The 20331-nt window shown below is 37.2% G+C and overlaps 1 protein-coding gene across 5 annotated transcripts in view; it reads left to right on the top strand.

Moving 5' to 3' along the window:
- ZRANB3 (zinc finger RANBP2-type containing 3) overlaps window positions 1-20331 on the top strand; it is a 304410-nt gene that overhangs the window by 130711 nt on the left and 153368 nt on the right. The window lies entirely within an intron of this gene.

Raw genomic sequence — 20331 nt, 5'->3', positions numbered from 1 at the left:
TCTAATTTTTATTCAATTTGAAAAATGTGTTGCTGTTTTCATGATGCCCTTAAGAGTAATAGCAAAACGTAAACATTTTAAAGATAATAATGAAGAAAACATACTGAATTTTTAAAAAATATAAGTGGAAATATAAAAGATTCTGCCAATTAACTGTCTTAGCTTTAGTTACATATAGACTCACCAATGGCTTATCTCCACATTGTCTTCTTTAGTAAAAAATGAATTACAGTGTAACGTGAACATGAATACTATGATACAGGTTTCATGGTATATGCCGATTTATAACTACCTAAGTTTTTAGTTTGAACTCTTTATTCTTTGGGCATTTGTTTAGATTAGATGTTATAGTTAGAAGCATAGTCATTGCCTGTGAAGAATTTCAACAATGTAAATGAAGGGACAGTACATAGACATTTGGGAAACAACAGAAATTTCTATTTTGGAATAAGATGAATTCCAAAAGCGTCTTCATAAATTAATAAATTTGAGCATCCAAAATGACTGACAGAGGCTCATGTTTTTAGTCCCTGAGTATGTTTTCATCAAACAAGAATATAAACTTGAAAACCTGAAAACTAGCCATAACCATTTTGCACAATATGTATAAAATATATGTACGATATATGTATGTATGTGTATGTGTGTCTCTCACTTTTTAAATAAACCAGTTTTATGTCCGTAGAGATTATATTATATCAGGTAACACCGTCTTGATAATCTCCACCAGTGATTCAGAGGGAAAATCTCAGCCTTTATGTTGTCATTGCTACCTTCTTCATTTTGATGTCATAGAGACATCATAGAGATGTTTGAATGGGCCTTAAATGTATGAAATTGTTCATGGATTGATATAAACACTTGATCGAGTTCTTGGTGAACCTTCAGCCAGCAAGAATTTTTCATTACGCCATCTGCTTTTCCTCATCTCTTACTATTTATAGTTCCATAGCTCTTGTCACATGTTGAGTGACTTCGACACTTTTGCAGCAGCATTCTTATTTCTTAATTTAATGCATTTAAAAGAAGTATTTAATATTTCCTCAACGCTTAAAAAAGGACTCCACTTTTGTGTCCGTCATAATTACTTCTCTTCTTTTACACCTATTTGACTTTACAAGGTTATTATGTTAAATCCTATCAATGAAGTTGATTATAAAAAAAGAATCCTCAGTGTGATGTGCATGTGTAAGATCACAGCTCACAACCTCTAATATCCTGTGTTAGCAGTAGAGTTGAAATGCCATTTTTATGGGATCTTACTAAGCTAGTGTGGATGAAACTTAGTAAGTTAAAAGTGTTGAAGTAGAAAGAACTTGTATATATGTAAATTACATGAACTCTGCTTTGACCTTCATTCTATTTCCTAATGCTGTTCTCCTTTTCTTGCTCTTATCACAAAATGGTAGTGAAGTCACAGAAGGAAATATAGTTTATAATTTGGAGGTCAACCACCTTTTCTGACTTTTAAATTAAAAAGTATGTTTTGAAATGATGAATATTTGACTCCTCAAATAGCTAAAAGCTTTAGGAAGGCAATTTTACATCTCTGTTATCGAACCTACTTTTGTTTAGATACTTGAATACCCACTTGGAGTATTGTGTAATTTAGCTGTCTACTGTGATCTTTCCTTCCTAGCTTTAGAAACAAATGACTTTCTTCAACTGGCATTACTCCCCCTTCTAGTATTTTTCCACTATTATCTTTTTTCTAATGTATTCATTTCTTGTGGACTTGTATAATCTATCTACTGTATATAAGGTAATCATTAACTTCAAATTGGAATGATAAGTTCTGTTTAATACTAAGTGATCATTGTGTATTTCAATTATAAGAATATATTTTAGATAACACAGCTGCACTATTTGATAAAATTAACTTTACAAATCTAGCTTAAGGTATTTTAATTACTTCCCATTTCCCCACCTCTTAGTTTAATGCAATTAAATATTGTTTCAAGAACTATGTAGTGAATATACAGAAACTCTTGTGAATTTGTATTCCATAAATAATGGAACTCAGGCCATAGTCTACAATCAGGCTGGTGCACTGTTATCTATCTTTTTTTAAATAATTTCTTGTGAACCACTTTGTCCTTATTCTTAAGTTGAAAATTATTGAAAGTCTTCATTTATGAAAAAATTGTAAATGTGAAAAATAGTTGCACATTAACACAAAGCAGGTAACTTAATAGGATGTACATGCAGGGGCACCTGGGTGGCTCAGTCAGTTGAGCGTCTGACTTCGGCTCAGGTCATGATCTCATGGCTTGTGAGTTTGAGCCCCGTGTTGGACTCTGTGCTGACAGCTCAGAGCCTGAAGTCTGCTTTAGATTCTGTGTCCCTCTCTTACTCTGTCCCTCCCTCACCCATGCCATCTCTCTCTCTCTCTCTCTCTCTCTCTCTCTCTCTCTCAGGAATAAATAAAACATTAAAAAAAATAATAATTTTTAAAAAATAGGATATACATGCAGAAAAATATTCAACCTACACATTTCCTACCCTATTTGTCAAGTATTTAAAGACTGTTCTCTATAGAAATTTAGTAACTCGAAATTTTTACAACGTTCATTTCACTTAAGATGGGATTAATATCCTGGATTTATAGAATAGCCTAAAAGTGTTTCATAATGGGCAAAAGTTTCAGTACATAGATTCTGTCTTTACTTGTCTACAGTATCTATTATCAAAGCCAGAAAATTCCTACTTATTTTGGTAATATTTTTTTGTTGTTGGAACTCTATTTCAGTCCCGCATCCCCAGAGTGCACGTACACACACACACACACACACACACACACACATGCTTTTTAAAGATTTCCTTCTTCCTGTTACTTCAGAAAACATTTGGGAGGATGTATACCAAATAAAGTATCATTTTCTTCCTTTTCAAAAGAAAAGGAAACCATTTGTTAAGGCTGAACTACTTGTTTTACCTTACTTTGTGGCTACTCTGGAGCATATTAATAAATAAATACTTGGAACAAGGGCCCTGTAATCATCATTATCAATGCTTTTCTTTTGGCCAAGGTGCTTCTCTGCAAGAGGAGTGGGGAGAGGCTTTGGGACCTGTTGTTCCAAAGGTAGAAGTATTTCTGCTGGCTGAAGTTTGAAAACCCTTGTCTGTTTCTCTTCAGGCAGAAATGTGTTGGTGTGTGGAAACAGTGAAGGACCCCTTTGGAAGGTTATTTTAGCTCAGAAGACCTTAAAATTGGTGTTATGATATGCACTCTGCCAATATTAACTTTATAGGTTTGAGGACTAAGAAATCAAAATAGACATGAAGAATTTTAGTTTTCCTTTTCTATAAGCCTACCTACATTTGACGAAGTAAGCTGAGATGGCAGTTTTGATTCCATTGGTATCTATAAATCTTAGTTTTCATTTACCAGTTCCAAGCTGAATTACACTGTCTCCTTGAGCTCTTCCTGTATTGTTGATGCATTTTTGTTGAATGAATGAACTGGTTAAAGAGTTAGCACTTAACTAACTCTATGTACCAGGTTGTGTTCTAGTGCTTTACGTATATTAATTTAGTTCATCCTCACAACAACCCTATGGGGTGGGGTAATGGTATTAGTATTATTACTATTACTATTATTATTCTCCTTATATAGATGAGAAAGCTGAGGCACAGAGAAGTTAAGCAAATTGCCCAAGAATTTGCAGCCAGTATGTGCTAGGACCTGAAATATTTGACCTTAAGTAATCCAGCCACCAAGTCTATCAATTACTATTCTGTACAGAATGTCTAGGTGCCAGACTTTGTATATTTAGAAACAGGATTCTTGAGGTCAGAAGAATCTTCAGAATACAAGGGCTCAAGTGAATGAAATTGAATATTAGAATGATGGTGATAGCCTAAAAATTTTGTGCTGGTGAGACTGTATGTATTCCTTTAAAAAGGTATTATTTGCCTGTTTGCTTCCTTATTTCTAAGGCTACCTTATTATTTTTTTATGTCCTTTTTTGAAAATAATTTTTTATTTTAGATTTTTAGAATTGTTTAGGTTTTAAATACAGAATTATTATAAAGATAGTACAGAGAGTTCTTCTATACCCCATATCCAATCCCCTATTATTGTCTTAGATTAGTGTGGTATATGTATCTTAGTTAATGAACCGATATTCATGTGTTATGATTAACTAAAGACTATACTTCTCTTTAAAAAGTAAGTTTGGAGAGAATATGGTGGCGTCAGAGGATGCTGGGCTCACCTCGTCCTGCTGATCACTTAGAATCCACCCACATCTGCCTAAATAACCCAGAAAACCACCAAAGACTAGCAGAACAGAGTCTCTGGAGCCAAGTGTAGACGAGAGGCCCACGGAAGAGGGTAGGAAGGGCGGAGAGGCTGTGCGTGCTACACGGACTGGAGGGAGGGAGCCAGGCAGTGGAGGGGTACCCTGCCTGGCAATGAAGAGCCCCCGAGTCTGGCTTGCAAAAGTGGAGGGGCTGGACTGTGTGAGTTCTGGCAGTCAGCAGGACTTAACATCTGGAATGTTACAAGTCAACAGTTCTGCTCTTGTAGAGAGGAGAGGGCAAGAGGAAACCAGGAGGGAGAATTGCTGAGACCTGGAAGACAGAGCTCAGCAGGGGAACAAAGGTGTTGGCAAGCACCATAACCCTCTCAAGCACCATAACCCTCTCCTATCCCTCAGCCAAAATCCCAAAAGAAACCAGTTCCCGTCACCAAACTTGCTTGCACCACACAAACACCCAACGCTGTGCTTCTGTGGATCCATCCCTCCGAAGGGTCTGCCTGCCTCCCTCCCGGTGCTGCAGGGCCCCTCCCTCAGGGGACCACTGACGGCAAAGTGAGGTAAGCCTTCCCTTCCCGCCCCTGTGCACCTTGTGGATCCACCCCTGCACCCTCACTAATACGCCAGATCCCATCAAAGCAGCACCACAAGCCTGAGAGTGTGCAAGTAGCCCAGACAGGGGCCACACCACTCCACAGTGAGTCCTGCCCCTGGGAGAGGGGAAGATAAGGTACACACCAGTCTGACTGTGGCCCCAGCGGTGGGCTGGGGGCAGACATCAGGTCTGAGTGCAGCCCCACCCACCAAAACAAGTTATTCCAGACAGCACAGGGGAAGTGCCCTGCAGTTCGGCGCCACTCCAGTGACTATCCAAAATGACGAAACAGAAGAATTCTCCTCAAAAGAAACTCCAGGAAGTAGCGACAGCTAACAAATTGATCAAAAACGATTTAAGCAATATAACGGAACAAGAATTTAGAATAATAGTCATAAAATTAATCGCTGGGCTTGAAAAAAGTATAGAGGACAGCAGCAGAGAATCTATTGCTACAGAGATGAGGGGACTAAGAAACAGTCAAGAGGAGCTAAAAAATGCTATAAATGAGGTGCAAAGTCAAATGGAGATGACCACAGATTGGATTCAAGAGGCAGAGGAGAGAATAGGTGAATTAGAAGATAAAATTATGGAAAAAGAGGAAGCTGAGAAAAAGAGATAAAAAAAATCAGAAGTATGAGGGGAGAATTAGAGAACTAAGTGATGCAATGAAACGTAACAATATCCATATCATAGGAATTCCAGAAGAGGAAGAGAGAAAGGGGCTGAAGGTGTACTTGAAGAAATGATAGCTGAGACCTTCCCTGATCTGGGGAAGGAAAAAGGCATTGAAATCCAAGAGGCACAGAGAACTCCCTTCAGACGTAACTTGAATCGACCTTCTGCACGACATCTCATAGTGAAACTGGCAAAATACAAGGATAAAGAGAAAATTCTGAAGGCAGGTAGGGATAAACACGCTCTAACATATAGAGGGAGACCAATAAGACTAGTGGCAGATCTATCTACTGAAACTTGGCAAGCCAGAACGGAATGGCAGGAAATCTTCAGTGTGATGAACAGAAAAAATATGCAGTCAAGAATCCTTTATCCAGCAAATCTGTCATTCAGAAGAGAAGGAGAGATAAAGGTCTTTCGAAACAAACAAAAACTGAAAGAATTCATCACCGCTAAACCAACCCTACAAGAGATCTTAAGGGGGATTCTGTGAGTGAAATGTTGCAAGGACCACAAAGTACAAGAGACATCACTACAAGCCTGAAACCTACAGACATTACAGTGACTCTAAACCCATATCTTTCTATGATAACACTGAATGTAAATGGACTAAATGCTCCAACCAAAAGACATAGGGAATCAGAATGGAAACAAAACAAAACAAAACAAGACCCATCTATTTGCTGTCTACAAGAGATTCATTTTAGACCTGAGGACACCTTCAGATTGAGAGTGAAGGGATGGAGAACTATCTATCATGCTACTGGAAGTCAAAAGAAAGCTGGAGTAGCCATACTTATATCAGACAAACTAGACTTTTAAATTAAAGGCTGTAACCAGAGATGAAGAAGGGCATTATATAATAATTACAGGGACTATCCATCAGGAAGAGCTAACAATTCTAAATGTCTATGTGCCAAATACAGGAGCCCCCAAATATATAAAACAATCACAAATGTAAGCAACCTTATTAATAAGAATGTGGTAATTGCAGGGGACGTTAATACCCACTTACAACAATGGATAGATCATCTAGACACATGATCAAGAAAGAAACAAGGGCCCTGAATTATACATTGGATCAGATGGACTTGACAGATATATTTAGAACTCTGCATCCCAAAGCAACAGAATATACTTTCTTCTCGAGTGCACATGGAACATTCTCCAAGATAGATCACATACTGGGTCACAAAACAGCCCTTCATAGGTATAAAAGAATTGAGATCATACCATGCACACTGAGACCACAATGCTATGAAACTTGAAAACAACCACAGGAAAAAGTCTGGAAAACCTCCAAAAGCAGGAGGATAAAGAACACCCTACTAAAGAATGAATGGGTCAACCAGGCAATTAGAGAAGACATTAAAAAATATATGGAAACAAACGAAAATGAAAATACAACATTCCAAATACTTTGGGATGCAACGAAGGAAGTCCTGAGAGGAAAATACATTGCAATCCAGGCCTATCTCAAGAAACAAGAAAATCCCAAATACAGAATCTAACAGCACACCTAAAGGAAATAGAAGCAGAACAGCAAAGACACCCCAAACCCAGCAGAAGAAGACAAATAATAAAGATGAGAGCAGAAAAAAACAATATAGAATCTAAAAAAACTGTAGAGCAGATCCATGAAACCAAGAGTTGGTTTTTTGAAAAAATAAACAAAATTGATAAACCTCTAGCCAGGCTTCTCGAAAAGAAAAGGGAGAGGACCCAAATAGACAAAATCATGAATGAAAATGGAATTATTACAACCAGTCCCTCAGAAATACAAGCAATTATCAGGGAATATATGAAAAATTATATGCCAACAAACTGGACAACGTGGAAGAAATGGACAAATTCCTAAGCACCCACACCCTTCCAAAACTCAAACAGGAAGAAATAGAAAGCTTGAACAGACCCATAACCAGTGAAGAAATTGAATCAGTTATCAAAAATCTCCCAACAAATGAGTCCAGGACCAGATGGCTTCCCAGGGGAATTCTAGCAGACATTTAAAGCAGAGATAATACCTATCCTTCTCAAGCTATTCCAAAAAATAGAAAGGGAAGGAAAACTTCCAGACTCATTCTATGAAGCCAGCATTACTTTGATTCCTAAACCAGACAGAGACCCAGTAAAAACAAGAGAACTACAGGCCAATATCCCTGATGAATATGGATGCAAAAATTCTCAATAAGATACTACCAAATGGAATTCAACAGCATATAAAAAGAATTATATACCATGATCAAGTGGGATTCATTCCTGGGCTGCAGGGCTGGTTCAACATTCACAAATCAATCAATGTGATACATCACATTAATAAAAGAAAAGATAAGAACCATATGATCCTGTCAACCGAGGCAGAAACAGCATTTGATAAAATTCAGCATACTTTCTTAATAAAAAACCCCCGGGAAAGTCAGGATAGAAGGAATATACTTAAACATCATAAAAGCCATTTATGAAAAGCCCACAGTGAATATCATCCTCAATGGGGAAAAACTGAGAGCTTTCCCCCTGAGATCAGGAACATGACAGGGATGTCCACTCTCACGGCTGTTGTTTAACATAGTGTTGGAAGTGCCAGCATCAGCAATCAGACAACAAAAGGAAATCAAAGGCATCAAAATTGGCAATGATGAAGTCAAGTTTTCACTTTTTGCAGATGACGTGATATTATACCTGGAAAACCCGATAGACTCCACCAAAAGTCTGCTACAACTGATACATGAATTCAGCAAAGTCGCAGGATACAAAATCAATGTACAGAAATCAGTTGCATTCTCATACACTAATAATGAAGCAACAGAAAGACAAATAAAGAAACTGATCCCATTCACAATTGCACCAAGAAGCATGAAATACCAAGGAATAAACCTAACCAAAGATGTAAGAGATCTGTATGCTGAAAACTCTAGAAAGCTTATGAAGGAAATTGAAGAAGATATAAAGAAATGGAAAAACATTCCGTGCTCATGGATTGGAAGAGTAATATTGATAAAATGTCAATACTACCCAAAGCAATCTACACATTCAATGCAATCCCAATCAAAATTGCGCCAGCATTCTTCTCGAAGCTAGAACAAGCAATCCTAAAATTCACATGGAACCACAAAAGGCCCCGAATAGCCAAAGTAATTTTGAAGAAGAAGACCAAAGCAGGAGGCATCACAATCCCAGACTTTAGCCTCTACTACAAAGTTGTCATCATCAAGACAGCATGGTATTGGCACAAAAACAGACACATAGACCAATGGAATAGAATAGAAACCCCAGGACTAGACCCACAAACGTATGGCCAACTAATCTTTGACAAAGCAGGAAAGAACATCCAATGGAAAAAAGACAGTCTCTTTAACAAATGGTGCTGGCAGAACTGGACAGCAACAGGCAGAAGAATGAAACTAGACCACTTTCTTACACCATTCACAAAAATAAACTCAAAATGAATAAAGGACCTGAATGTGAGACAGGAAACCATCAAAACCCTAGAGGAGAAAGCAGGGAAAGACCTCTCTGACCTCATCCGCAGCAATTTCTTACTTGACACATCCCCAAAGGCAAGGGAATTAAAAGCAAAAATGAACTATTGGGACCTCATGAAGATAAAAAGCTTCTGCACTGCAAAGGAAACAATCAACAAAACTAAAAGCAACCAACAGAATGGGAAAAGATATTTGCAAAAGACATATCAGACAAAGGGCTAGTCTCCAAAATCTGTAAAGAATGCACCAAACTCCACACCCGAAAAACAAATAATCCAGTGAAGAAATGGGCAGAAAACATGCGTAGACACTTCTCTAAAGAAGACATCCAGGTGGCCAACAGGCACACGAAAAGATGCTCAACGTCACTCCTCATCAGGGAAATACAAATCAAAACCACACTCAGATATCACCTCACACCAGTCAGAGTGGCCAAAATGATCAATCAGGAGACTATAGATGCTGGCAAGGATGTGGAGAAATGGGAACCCTGTTTCACTGTTGGTGGGAATGCAAACTGGTGCAGCCGCTCTGGAAAACAGTGGTGAGGTTCCTCACAAAATTAAAAATAGATCTACCCTACGACCCAGCAATAGCACTGCTAGGAATTTACCCAAGGGATATAGGAGTGCTGATGCGTAGGGGCACTTGTATCCCAATGTTTATAGCAGCACTTTCAACAATAGCCAAATTATGGAAAGAGCCTAAATGTCCATCAACTGTTGAATGGATAAAGAAATTGTGTTTATATACACAATGGAATACTATGTAGCAATGAGAAAGAATGAAATATGGCCTTTTGAAGCAACGTGGTTGGAACTGGAGAGTGTTATGCTAAGTGAAATAAGTCGTACAAAGAGAGATAGCATATGTTTTTACTGTTAGGTGGATCCTGAGAAACTTAACAGAAGACCATGGGGGAGGGGAAGGGAAAAAAAAAAAAAGAGTTTAGAGAGGGAGGGAGCCAAAACATAAGGGACTCTTAATATCTGAGAACAAACTAAGGGTTGATGGGGGGTGGCAGGAAGGTGAGGGTGGGTGATGGGTTTTGAGGGGGGTACCTGTTGGGATGAGCACTGGGTGTTGTATGGAAACCAATTTGACAATAAATTTTGTATTTATAAAAAAAAAAAAAGACCATACTTAGGTTTCTTCAGTTTTTCTCTAATGTTCTTTTTCTGTTCCCGGATTTCATCCAGATACACATTGCATTTAGTAGTCATGTCTCTTTAGGCATCTGTTGTTTGTGTCAGTTACTCAGACTTTTCTTGTTTTTGAAGTCCTTTGCAGTTTTAGAATTAATGGTGCAGTATTTTATGGAATGACCCGTAATTGGCATTTGTCTGCTATTTTCCTCATGATCACACTAGGGTAATGTGTTTTGGGGAGAACGACCACAGAGATAGGGCTATTGTCATCATGTTAGCTCAAGGGTACATACCTTCAATATGAATTTTCACTATAGATCACCTGTCTTCATACAGTTTGTCATATTTCTCCACTGTAAAGTTATGATTTTTTTCCTCCCTTTCCATACTATATTTTTTCAAAGAAAGTAATGATATGCAGCCCATGATTAAGGAATAGGGAGTTATACTTAATTTCCTTAAAGGCAGAGTAAATTTGGAATTCATTCATTCATGCCTTCATTTTATCATTTTTTACATCAGTATGGACTCCTAGATATTCATTTTTGTTTTGGGTTATTACCCAATACTATTTTATGTTTTTCTTGTTGCTCAATTTGTTTTTTGGTCAGAGGGAGCTCTTTAATTCACTCCTATGTCCTTTTGACAAACCTCCTTCGTTGTGGGATGTTTTGTTTGGGGTTGCATATTCTTGGAGGGTTTTCTTTTATATTTTGAATATTTTCTTACTTTCTAGTACTACAAGATACTCCAGGCTCATCTCATATATTTCTTGCCCTAGTCCCCATATCAGCCATTTCTCCAAGAAATCCTGGTTTCTTGTTATTGATGTTATATCCAGGATCTAGGGACTGGTGTATTCATATCTACAGGGTGTCATTTCTTCTGGATCCTCTTAGCTGATAGAGCAAGGAGAAGTGTGTGTATGTATGTGTATACATACATACATACACATATTTATAAATATATGTATATGTAACCATCCGTACCTGTAATTAAGCTAAACACCAGGTCACACTTACGTCTCCACCTCTAACTGATGACCACATGGATCATTCTAACCTCTGCCCCTTGACCTTGTGTAACGCCCAACTCCATCAGTGAGTATCTTGGCTCCTCCCATGTGTCATCCATTTACTTAATCGTTCAATTCCAGTACATAGGTATGGTGATTTCAGTATCATTAACCTGTACACTGTGAGAAAGAAAATTGTCAACTAGAGTACAATGCTTATGTACAGTTCATTTTGCATTTATTCTTACAGATTCCACTCACTTCTAATATTACTTAACATCTTATTCCTCTTTCTTCAGGGAGGATTGTTTCATATATTTATAATACATTTTAAATTCTTTGATCACATTCTACATTCCATCATGGTATCTCGTGACCACCTAACTTATATTTTAATTATTTGTGGACATTGAAGTTTACCCTTTGTAATATAAAGTTCTGTGGTTTTTCACAAATGTTTGATGGCTTGTATTCACCATTACAGTACCATACAGAATAGTTGTACTGCCTTAGTACCCTGCACTTCATTTACTTAATCCCCCCAAGCCAATACCTCAGACAACCACGTATATGTTTAACGACTATTGTTTTGCCTTTAAGAATGTCATATAATTGGAAGGACACAGTTCTGCTTTTTCAGACTGCCTTTCTCACTTAGCCATATGCATTTAAGATTCATCCATGTCTTTTTGTGGCTTGATAGGTTTTTCTTTTTATGATAGTAATATTTCATTATATGGATGTACACAGTTTTATCACCAAGATAAAGAGATATCTTAGCTGCCTCCAGTCTTTGACAATGATGAATAAAGCTGCTGTTACTGTTAACATACAGGTTTTTGTTTAGATAAGTTTTTAAATCAGTTAGGTAGTTATCTAGGGGTGCACGTGTTGGATTATATAGTATGTTAGTTTCCTAGAGCTGCCATAAGGAAGTATCACAAGCTCATTGGCTTAATACAACAGAAATTTATTCTTCTCACAGTTCTGAAATCAATATGTCAGGGGGCTTGGTTCTTTCTGAGGGCTGTGAGGGAGAATATGTGTGGTGCCTCTTTTCTAGCTTCAGATGATGGTCCACAATCCTTGGTGTTTCTGGGCCTATAGATCCATCACTTCAATTCCTACCTATGCTGTTCTTCCTGTTTGTGTCTCTTTTCCTTTTATAAGGATACTGGTCAGATTGGATTGGATTAAAGGCTCACCATACTCCAATATGACATCATCTTATCTGATTGCATGTCCAATGACCCTATATTCAAATGTCACATCCAGATGTACTGGGGTGTTAGGACTTCAATGTATCTTTTGTGGGAAACACAGAAAAGGAGAGAGAGAGAGAGAGAGAGAGAGAGAATGAATCCCAAGCAGGCTTCATTCTCAGGGCAGAGGCTGACATGGGGCTCAGTCTGATGATCACAAGATCACATCCTGAGTCAATATCAAGAGTCAAACACTTAATCAGGTGAGCCACCCAAGCGCCCCCCATTTTGTATTTCTACTAGGAATGAATGCTAGTAGAATGCTAGCAGTAGAATGCCTAACAAGAGCATTCTAAAAGTATTGTCAAGTTAAAAAAAAATTTTTTTTTTAATTTTAGCCATTCTGTTGGGTGTAGTAGTGTCTCCTTTTTGTTTTAACTTGTGATTCTCTAATGACATGATGTTAAGCATCCTTTCATATATCTACATGCCATCTCTATATTTTTTGTGCAATCTCCGTTCAGTTCTTTTCCCAATTAAAAAACTGTTTTTAATGTTTATTTTATTTTTGAGAGAGAGACAGAGCACAAGCAGGGGAGGGGCAGAGAGAGGCACAGCATCTGAAGCAGGCTCCATTCTCTGAGCTGTCAGCACATAGCCCAACGTGGGGCTCAAACTCACAACTGTGAGATTATGACCTGAGCTGAAGTCAGATGCCTAACCGACTGAGCCCCCCGGGCGCCCCTCCTCATTTTTTTAAAAACTGGATTGTTTCTTTTCTGTTACTGAGTTTTAAAATTTCTTTGTCTATTTTAAGTCCAAATCCCTTATCAGATTTGTGTTTTGCAAATATTTTCCCCCAATTTGTGACTTGTCTTTTCATTCTCTTAAAAATGTCTTTCACTGAGCATAAGCTTGTAACTTTAAGTCTAACTTGTCAATTTTTTCTCATTGATTGTCCTTTTGGTTTTTTATCTCATTGCCAAATCCAACATCCCCTAGATGTTCTCCTATTTTACCTTCTAGGGGTTTAATACTTGAGAATCACACTTAGGTCTGTGATTCATTTTGAGTTAATATTTGTGAAGGGTTTAAGGTCTGAGTCTTAGATTCTTTTTTGTTGTTGTTCATTTGACTATGGGTGTCCAGTGTTCCAGCACCATTTCTTTTTTTTTTTTTTTTTTGAACGTTTATTTATTTTTGGGACAGAGAGAGACAGAGTATGAACGGGCGAGGGGCAGAGAGAGAGGGAGACACAGAATCGGAAACAGGCTCCAGGCTCTGAGCCATCAGCCCAGAGCCTGACGCGGGGCTCGAACTCACAGACCGCGAGATCGTGACCTGGCTGAAGTCGGACACTTAACCGACTGCGCCACCCAGGCGCCCCCCAGCACCATTTCTTGAAAAGAAGACTATCCTTTCTCCATTGGATTGCCTTTGCTTCTTTGCCAAAGATCAGTTGACTTTATTTGTATGGGTCTATTTCTGGGCTCTCTCTTGTTCCACTGATAAGTGTCTGTTCTTAAACCACACCACGGCGTCTTGATTACTGTAACCTTATAATAATTCTTGAAATCAGGTAATATGAATCCCCAAATTTTATCTATCATTTTGAGTACTCTGTTGGCTCTTCTGGGTCCTTTGCCTTTCCAATAAACTTTTGAATCAGTTTGTCATTCTCTATGAAATAGCTTATTAGGATTTTGATTAGAATTGCATAAATTTATAGATCCAGTTTCAAGAAACTATAGATCTATAGATCAAATTTGGAAAAAACCTTAACAATGTTGAGTCTTCAGTCTCTGAACACAGAATATCTCTCCATTAATTTAGAATGTTTTTGATTTTGTCACTGTTTTTTTAATTGATATATAATTGATATATAACATTATATTAGTTCCAGGCATATAACATAATATTCGTTATTTAGCTATATTGAAAAACATCACCACAATACGTTAACATCTATCACCATACATAATTAAAATTTTTTTTTCTTGTGATGAGAACTTTTAAGATCTACTCTCTTGGCAACTTTCTAAAATGTAATATAGTATTATTAACTATAGTCACCATGCTATAAATTATATCCCCATTACTTATGTATTTGATAACTGGAATTTTGTACTTTTGATTCCCTTTACCCATTTGTCAACCCCCAACACCCTCACCTCTGGCATCCACTAATCTCTTCTTTGTATGTATGACCTTAGTTGGGTTTTTTTTGTTTTGTTTTGTTTTATTTAGAATCCACATATTAAGTGAGATCATATGGTTTTTGCTTTCCTCTGCCTAACTTATTTCACTTTGCATAATTCCCTCCAGATCTGTCCATATTGGTAATGCAAGTTTTCCTTCTTTTTTATGGCTGAATAATGTTCCACTGTGTGTGTGTGTGTGTGTGTGTGTGTGTGTGTGTGTGTGTGCGCGCGCACGTGTGCGTGTGTGTGTATACCATATTTTCTTTATTCATTGATGTATACTTTGCTTTCATGTCTTGACTATTGTAATTAATGCTCCAGTGAACAAGGAAGTGCATATATCTTTTAGAGTTAGTGTTTATGTTCCCTTTGCATAAATAAACAGAAGTTGAATTGCTAGATCCTGTAGTAGTTCAGTTTTTAGTCTTTTGAGGAAGAAGCTTCATGCTGTTTTCCATGGAGGCTGCATCAGTATACATTCCCACCAGCAGGGCACAGCGTTCTCTTTTTTCCTATGTCTTCACCAGTACTATTTCTTATCTTTTTGATAATAGCCATTATTACAGGTGTGAGGTGATATCTCATTGTAGGTTTGATTTGCATTTTCCTGATGATTAGTGATGTGTGCCTTTTCATGTACCTCTTGCCCATCTATATGTCTTCTCTGGGAAAATGTTCAGATCCTCTGCCTAGATTTTAAGTGGTTTGTTTATTTGCTATTATGTTGTATGACTTCTTTATATATATATATATATATATATATATAAAGAAGTCATACATATAAGATACATATATATATACATATATATATCTTTATATATATTCATTTGATGAATATATATATTCATATATATATATCATATTGGACAGGATGATCTCTCTGAGTCTCAGTTTTCTTATATAAAGTAGGGAATAATACTTTTCCCATGAGATTATTTATGTAATCTTACTTATGTAAGAAACAGAAGAATATCTCTCAGATATTCCTTTATCGTTTTCTCCTATTCCTAAACACTATAACTTTTTATGCTGTGATATCTCTATATATGTTGTTCTTTTTATTTAGTTTTTCAATGTTTGTTTATTTTTGAGAGAGAGAGAGAATGGGGGAGGGGCAGACAGAGAGGGGGACAGAAGATCTGATGTGGGCTCTGCACTGACAGCAGCAAACCCCATGCAGGGCTTGATCTCATGAACTGGAAGATCATGACCTCATTTGAAATCAGATGCTCAACCGACTGAGCCACCCAGGTGCCCCTATGTTGTTATTTTTCGGATGAATGCCTTTCCTTCTGTATTCCACTCTCTCCCCAACATCATCTAATAAAATCACTATTCAAAGCACTATTCAGATATCTTTTCTTTTGTATCCATCCTTGTTGCCTCTTGTTTCATCTTTGCTTTTACTTCTGTGGTTTGAAATTTTTATCATTTTTTTTATTTTTGAGAGACAGAGGCCAAGTAGGGGGGATAGAGAGAGAAGGAAACACAGAATCTAAAGCAGGATCCAAGCTCTGACCTGTTAGCACAAAGCCTCACATGGGGCTCAAACCCCCGAACCTGAGATCATGACATGAGCTGAAGTCCTACACTTAACCAAGCCACCCAGGTGCCCCACTTCTACTGTGGTTTGAATTATGTTCTGTACTTGTCTATTTCTTGCCCGTAGATGGGAACTCCTAGTATTCAAGCCATGTTTACCTAATAGTATCTGAGGAATAGATTTCTTATTAATGCTGAATGAATGAATGAATGAATGAGAAAGATAACTTCTTTTGTCTTATTAATGTTTTTGTTGTCATTGACTTAAAACCATTAGAACTCATCAAGAAATAGCTTTTCATTTGGACAAGAGAGATATCTTGTCTACCAGTCACCACTACTTGAAATCAGGTCCACAGCCTACTGCTATCCACTTTCCCTTATTCTAGGCACGGAGGTAACTTAGTAACTTAGAGTGGGTTTTGGGTTTGGAGGTCTTTTAAAACACTTTATTAAAATATCTAGCATACAGTCTTTTTGCTTTCCTTTAAGTCATCCGTTAGTCTGAAATTTTTTGTCTAGAACACTAGCAAAGTATGAATGCAATTGGTTGCATTTTTAGTTTTAAAGAAGTTTACCCTGATTTCTTTGGAACCTGATGTAATTTTGTTCAGGCCTCTTGCTGTTTCATACAGCTGGGTTATTACAATGTTCTCTCAATCATCTTGTAAAAATTCAAATTGAAAAGCAGAGGTGACAGCAATGGTGAAATAGAATCATACACAAATTCTCTTTCGGAATTTAATGTTTACAATTAACATAAGCATTTGAAAGGCACTGCTTCCATTATCTAACCTTAAGGCATCATTATTGTACATCAACACTTCCAACTGTATTCATTGCAAAGAACACGTTGCAAACATTTCTGCCTCACCATTTTTTACTAAATGGAATGTTCTTAATGAATAGAAAATATTTAAAATCAGGACAAGTGGTTAAAATTATCACACCATAATCTGCTTTTCCTTTTCTAATAATGGGTTAAGTTCCACAGATTTTTAGAGCCCAAAGGGGCTACAGCTGCATGGGGAATTGAACAATAATTCTGAATATACATAAAAGCTCCAAAATTATTTATTTTTTATTTAAAAAATGTTTTTAAGTTTTTAGTTTAATTCTTTTTAGTTAATATGGAGTATTATATTGTTTCAGGTATATGATGTAATACTTCAACACTTCCAGACGTTACCCTATGCTCATCACAAGTGCACTCCTAAATCCCCATCACCTAATAACCCCTCCCCTCTTATAACTATCAGTTTGTTCTCTATACTTAAGAGTCTGTTTCTTGATTTCTCTTTCTCTTATTTTTATCCCTTTACTTGTTTGCTTGATTTCTTAAATTCCACTTATGAGTGAAATTATATGGTATTTGCCTTTCTCTGACTGCTTTCACTTAGCATTATGTTCTATAGCTCTATCCATGTTGTTGCAAATGGGAAGATTTCATTCATATTTATGGCTGAGTAATACTCTGTTACATTTATATATAATTATTTTTACATACATATATGCATACACATATACTACATCTTCTTTATCCATTCATCAATTAATAGATGCTCAAGCTGCTTGCATAATTTGGCTGTTGTAAATAATGCATGTACATAGGGGTGCATGCATCCCTTTGAATTAGTGTTCTTCTATTCTTTGAGTAAATACTTAGTAGTGCAATTGCTGGATCATAAGGTAGTTCTATTTTTAACTTTTTGAGGAACCTCCATACTGATTTCCACAGTGACTGCACCAGCTTTCATTCCCAACAGCAGTACAAGAGGGTGCTTTTTCTCCACATTGTTGCCAACACCTCCTGTTTCTTGTGTTGTTGATTTTGGCCATTCTGACACATGTGAGTGAGATGATACCTCATTGTAGTTTCGATTTGGGTTTCCCTGATGATAAGAGATGATGAGCATCTTTTCATGTGTCTGTTGGCCATCTCTGTGTCTTCTTTGGAGAAATGTCTTTTTGTGTCTTGTGCCCAGTTTTTAATTGGATTGTTTTCGGGGTGTTAAGTTTATATACTTTGGATACTAACTCCTTATCCAGTATATCATTTGCACATATCTTCTCCCATTCTGTAGGTTGCATTTTAGTTTTGTTGATTGTTTTCTTCCCTGTGTAAAAGCTTTTTATTTTCATGTTGTCCCAATAACGTATTTTTGCTTTTGTTTCCCTTGCCTCAAGAGACATACCTAGAAAAAAGTTGCTATGGTCAGGGTCAAAAAAATTACTGCCTGTGCTCTCCTCTATGATTTTTATGGTTTCAGGTCTCACATTCAGATCTTTAATCCATTTTGAGGTTTTTTTTTTTAATGTTTATTTTTGAGAGAGAGAGAGAGAGAGAGGGACAGAGTGCAAGCAGGAGAGGGACAGAGAGAGGGAGACAGAGAATTTGAAGCAGGTTCCAGGCTCTGAGCTGTCAGCACAGAGCCTGATGCAGGGCTCAAACTCACGAGCTCTGAGATCATACCTGAGCCAAAGTCGGGAGCTTAACCAACTGAGCCACCCAGGTGCCCTTGAGTTTATTTTTGTGTATGGTGTAAGAAAGTAGTTTACTTTCATTATTTTGCATGTTGCTATTTAGTTCTCCCGACACCATTTGTTGAAGTAACTTTCTTTAACCAGTGGATATTCTTTCCTGCTTTGTTGAAGATTAATTGACCATATGATTGTGGGTTTATTTCTGGATTTGCTATTCTGTTGATCTGTGTGCCTATTTTTGTGCCAGTATCATACTCGTGATTACTATAGCTTTATAACATAAGTTGAAGTTCAGAATTATGATGCCTTCAGCTTTGCTTTTCATTTTCAAGATTGCTTTGGCTATTTGGGATCTTTTGTGGTTCCATACAAATTTTAGAATTCTTTATTTTAGTTATGTGAATAATGCTATTGGTATTTTGATAGGCATTCCATTAAATAAATGTATGCATTGCTTTGGGTAGTGTACGCATTTTAAGAATCTTTGTTCATCCATTCCATGAGCATGGAATTTCTTTCCATTTCTTTGCATAGTCTTTAATTTTTTTCATCAGGGATTTATAGTTTTCAGAGTACAGGTCTTTAACCTGTTTAGTTAGGTTTATTCCTAAGTATCTTATTATTTTTGGTGCAGTTGTAAATGGAAATTTTTTGTCTCAATTTATCATTCTGCTGCTTCATCATTAGTATACAGAAATGCAAGAGATTTCTGTGTGGTAACTTTGTATCCTGTGACTTTACTGAATTTGTTTATTAATTTTAGCATTTTTTTAGTGGAGTGTTCTGGGTTTTCTTCATCATGTCATGCCATCTGCAAATCATGTCATCTGTGAAATAGTGAAGGTTTTACTTCTTTCTTACCAATTTGGATGCCTTGTGTTTCTTTCTGTTATCCAATTGCTGTGAGTAAGACTTCTGCTACTATGTTGAATAGTAGGGAGAGTGGATATCAGTCTTGTTACTGACCTTAGGCAAAACCTCTTAGTTCTTCCCCATTGAGGATGATGTTAGCTGTGGGTTTTTCATATGTGGCTTTTATTATGTTGAGGTATGTTCCCTCTAAACTTTATTTGTGAAGGTTTTTAAAAAATTTTTTTAATGTTTTATTTTTGAGAGCTAGAGGAAGGGGGTGGGGTGGGGCAGAGAGAGACGGAGACACAGAATCTGAAGCAAGCTCCAAGCTCAGAGCCTGATGGGGGCTCGAACCCATGAACTGCAAGATCATAACCTTAACCAAAGTCGGGCTCATCAGCAACTGAGCCACCCAGACACCCTGTGAAGGGTTTTTTGTTCTTTCTTTTATCATGAACGGATGCTGTACTTTGTCAAATGCTTTTTCTGCATTGATATGATGAATCATGTTAATTGATTTATAAATTTTGGACCACCTTTGCAACCCAGGGAATAATTCCCAGTTGATCCAGTGAATATCCTTCTGATCATTTGCTTTAAGTTCTCTGTTAGTCACTATTACTTAGATCTGTTTTGCTTCGATCTCTGACTGTGGCTTTGTCCTGTTCTTTCATTTGGGATAAATTTCTCTGTCTCCTCATTTTGTCTGCCTGCCTCATTGTGTCTGTTTCTGTCTTCTGCTGTTGATTAGTAGTGACTGAAGAAAAGTCCTTGAGTGCCCTGCAGTGCAGTGTTCCCCTTTTCACCAGAACCTGGCACCCCAGGAGAGCGTCCTATGTGTATTTCTTATGCCCTGCTGTTTTGTGTGTG

Source organism: Leopardus geoffroyi, chromosome C1, assembly GCF_018350155.1.
Source record: "Leopardus geoffroyi isolate Oge1 chromosome C1, O.geoffroyi_Oge1_pat1.0, whole genome shotgun sequence".
NCBI classification, from domain to species: Eukaryota; Metazoa; Chordata; class Mammalia; order Carnivora; family Felidae; genus Leopardus; species Leopardus geoffroyi.
The sequence above is the reverse complement of the archived record's forward strand: the minus strand, read 5'-3'. Positions and strand labels throughout refer to the sequence as shown.